Below are 4,704 nucleotides of genomic sequence, written 5' to 3'. Positions count from 1 at the left end.
ATTAATACAAGACATTATTCTATTTTTCTTTTGTTCTTTGCCTTGAGAACACAGTATTTATGGTATTTCACATATTAGAGGCCCCATGCCAAAAACATTCAAAACTAAGGTAACTTTAACATTTGATCATAAACGTATTTCTCCCAATGCAACAGCAAGTTTTCAAAATGTTGGTTTGAGAAAAACCTGAATCTGTTTACCAAAGTCCTGCAGATAAGCTTAAGTCTGTGGAATTTTGAAGTGACCAGTCCAAAACTTTCAAGATGTGTCATTAAATAACCTTTCCTGAGGTATAGTAACATAACATTTTCCATAAAATTGTAGTATTAAGGACTGTGGAGGTTCACCAGTCCCATTAAATCCTTGTTCTGGATAAAGAAGGGAAACTTTTTGCTTTTTGGAATGAAATTTCCACTTGTGCACCGAGACACATCCTGGAGTTTTCTCTGCTGCTTCAGTGTTGGGGTCGCAATCTAGTCTCCTCAGTGGAAACCCAGATTCAAGCTGTTCAGGGATAGTGGTGGGTCTATAAATGTACCTGTAACCATAAATAGGTGGAGCAGAAGAGAGGGGAGAATACCTGGACCAAAAGATTATCATCATAAACAATATGCTGGAAAACCTGCATGGTCAAACAATATAAATACATTTTGTATACCAGAAAAGTAGCAATAATAATTATAATTATATGAAATCTTATGTCCTGTAATGTAGCTTTGTAACAACAGGATCTTCCTTTTTTTACAGAAAACATTATATTTTGAAGATAACCATCATAAACATGTCACAGTAACATGTTTAGAATTCAGCCTTTTGATGATAACCAATGTAAACATTTTAAACATATTTAACAAGGCCGTGTCTTTTATAAGGCTATGAAAATTATTTGGGTGGCTCCCATTAGTGAACAAAGATCAGAATAAATTTTCTGAGCAGCTGCTTCTTTATTTACCAACAGGAGTGTATCCAAACTTAAAAGATAATATAAACCTTTAAGTTTTTTATTTATTCCTATAAAGCCAGGTTGTAGAAATCAACAATCTATTTGTATGTGACATCATGCTGATAAAAAAACATAATTGGACAAACATTTTTGAACACTTAGACAAACATATAAGACAATTTAAATGAGTGCACTCAGATGGTTTTGGCCAATTGAACTATAAAATCTTTTAGTTACGATTAGTCAAAATTTTTGCAGGTCAAAATTAACAGAGATCTCTTGTAGAATTAGGGTTAAAGGAATGAAAACTCTTCTTGACTATAAATGTAAACCTTTTATAACAAACTTGAAACCAACAAGCAAACATAAATGAATGATTTCCACACACCTTCTCTATATACTTAGGCCTTCTAGTCTTGTATATCTTTCTTTACCTGTTTTTAACAAGATGAACATACAAAAACCTTTCATGTCAAAAGTATAACTCTTACTTATAGCTTTCCTAATATTTTTCTGTCTCATTTACTATTAACCTATAACAAACTTCAGTTTAAAGTGTCCTTTTTCTGTTTTCAGACTGTTACATCTTAAAATTTCACTGGCTGCCAATAGAACAGTATTAACCTTGAATTTTTAGAAGAGAGCAAGTTAACCCTATAATCACAGTTTAAGAATGTGTAATGCACAAGAAGTGTTACCAAAACTAAATAGTTTTTACTAGCAGCTGACTGTCACAGAGCAGTTTGATCAACTCCTAGGCTGGGTTGTTTTTTGAAATCTCTTTAATTATGGGAAATCCAAGGTCAGCTGCAGTCCAACGGACCTCCTGGAAATGACTGAAAATCAAGGTGAGGTGGGGTAGATGAGCTTCTTTTCATCCTGTCAGAAAATTCAAAATAAGCGAGCAGATAAACAAGGAAACAAAGGAGTCCAAATAAGATATAGCACCAAGGCTTATGAAAACCAAACCAAAAGTAGAACCAGAGGTCTCACAAGCAGTTTCCTCTAGATTTTTTTTTTTAAAACCAAAAGGATGGTGTCCTGACCAAGGGGGTTTGGGAGGTCTCCCAGCCCCTGTGGAGCAAAGTCCATCAGCAGATCTGCCTGGATCTCTGGGCCTCCAAAATGACCTGGATCACAAATTACCAGTTAACAATTATTAGACATTAACAGGAAGAGAAAGACACAGAAGCAAAACAAAAAGAACAAGCACTCACCGATTGGCTTGTAAAGTTTAAGTGCTCAATGCCATAGGGGTCTTTTAGGGGCAGCATTGATCTCTAGCAAGCATCTCATAATTAGTATTTAACCCTCTGGGTGCCCTATTTTTTTTTTTTTTTTGACATTGTTTTCCAAATTCAAACTTTCACAAAAGTAAACTGCCCCCCCCCCGGCAAGCTTTAGCTATTTGTTTTCAATCAAAAGGAGGTAAAGCATCAGTTGTCAGAGAATCAAGCATTGCTAAAGTAAAAGGGGCTGTTGGTCCATATTGGGCCCAAGCCATTTTCTTTTTTTTTTTTTTAATTGTTTTGACGAATGGGGCTTTCTTGAGCATCTTGAGCATCAAAGACTGGGCAGATAAGAGAAAATCCAGATAAATCTTTCTCAATATTTAAAGCTTGTTGTAAACCTTGTTGAACAGGGGACAAAAGAGGTTGAGAATTGATCCTAACAGGTTTTTTAACTTTTAAGGGGCCGTGAAGCTACAGCAACCAAAGAGGGCTCTCTCTCTCTTTTTTTTTTAATGTCTGGGATCCGAACTATCTCTGATGAGAGTCCACAAACTAAAAGCATCCATGGGTAACTTGCTAAGTCCATGTGCAGCATAATAATCCTGTAATTGTTTTCCTACCTTACTCCAAGTATCTAAATTTACAGTGCCTTCTTCAGGGAACCAAGGACAAACCATTTCAACAAATTCTAAAAAATTACACAATTGCTGGTGCCCTACTCTAGCACCACCGACACGCAATAAATCTTTAAGCATATGTACAAAAAGCATGCAACTATTGCCAGCTCCCATTTTTAATATTTACAAGAAAATTCAACATTCCTTACCTTTTTGTTGAGGCCTTGTTCTTCTCTGCGGTGTCCTTCACTGGATCCCTTGATACTCAGGTCCCTGTTCGGGTGCTACTTGTGGCAGTCCCGCCGTCACAACACTAACATGCCTGAGTTGGGGAGTGAGGATTGAGAAAAGAAAGAACACTCAAGCCTGAGTGGAGACCAAGAGAAGTCTGATTTATTCCACAGAAACAGCTCCTTTTAAAGGCATATCAACAGGAAGCACCTGACTCCTACAGATAACGTCAGATCTTTAACAGGAAGCACCTGACTCCTACAGATAACGTCAGATCTTTAACAGGAAGCACCTGACTCCTACAGATAACGTCAGATCTTTAACAGGAAGCACCTGACTCCTACAGATAACGTCAGATCTTTAACAGGAAGCACCTGACTCCTACAGATAACGTCAGATCTTTAACAGGAAGCACCTGACTCCTACAGATAACGTCAGATCTTTAACAGGAAGCACCTGACTCCTACAGATAACGTCAGATCTTTAACAGGAAGCACCTGACTCCTACAGATAACGTCAGATCTTTAACAGGAAGCACCTGACTCCTACAGATAACGTCAGATCTTTAACAGGAAGCACCTGACTCCTACAGATAACGTCAGATCTTTAACAGGAAGCACCTGACTCCTACAGAGACCATCAGATCTTTGGCTATCTCTTCAAGTTTCTCCCATTGCAGGGTCAAAAACAAGTTTAACACATGCAGTCCTTAAAAAGGAACAAATGTTAACAAATGCTAATTAGGAACATGCTGACCACACATTGTGTCAATGCCTTGATTATAAAGAAAGAAGTTATCTTTCAAATGTCAAATGCCAGTGGGCCATGACTGGCTCCCACAGGGGTGCTGAGGGAAAGGGAAAGAACAGAGGTTTCTGGAGAGAAGTTTTTCTTTAATTTAGAAAGTATAGAAAGGTAAGTTGGTGATTAATGTTGAAAGTATCCTAAACTGCACAATTTTACTCCTAAAAGAAAATACAATTTATACACTGGTGCCAATAAATATTTAAGTATATTCTGGCAGCACAGAGGGAAAACTGAGAACACTTTGAAGTTTAGACATAGCTAGGGTGAAAACAGGTCATCCTACAGTTTTTTGGTCTTGCATTGGGATGGGGGCTTGCTATGTAGTCTTAGCTGGCCTTGACCTCACAATACAGGTGTGTACCACCATACCCAGCTCATCCCATACTTCTGATTCTATCTGAGGCACAAAATAATTATACCGATGATTTTAACCTGCAGTGTATAATTTTCAATGGACTGCTATTTTAAAATTCTGAGATAGAAAACATTGAAATAAATATCTGCTGTTTAAAAATGATGTTCGAGTAATTAATGCTGTGAACATTTTTGTTGATTTTTACCATATTAAGAATCTCTTGTTTGTTTGAGACAGGGTCATGCTATGTAGTTTTGGCTGTCCCTGAACAAACTGTGTAGCCCAGGTTGGACTTAAACTCACAGTGACCCTCTCCTGAGTTCCAGGATCACAGGTGTGCACTACAATGGCTGGCCCATGTTGATTCTAGAAGTCAGGTGTGGGGGTGCAAACCTGTAATCCCAGCATTTGGGAGAATTGCTGCAAATTCGAGGCCAGCCTGGGCTACATAGTGAGTTTAAGAACAACCTAAACTATATAGTGAGACCCTGTCTCAAAAAAAAAAAAAAAAAAAAAAAA

Source organism: Fukomys damarensis, unplaced genomic scaffold (genome assembly GCF_012274545.1).
Source record: "Fukomys damarensis isolate Sample0158 unplaced genomic scaffold, DMR_v1.0_HiC HiC_scaffold_16, whole genome shotgun sequence".
NCBI classification, from domain to species: domain Eukaryota; kingdom Metazoa; phylum Chordata; class Mammalia; order Rodentia; family Bathyergidae; genus Fukomys; species Fukomys damarensis.
Note: the sequence above shows the minus strand (reverse complement) of the source record.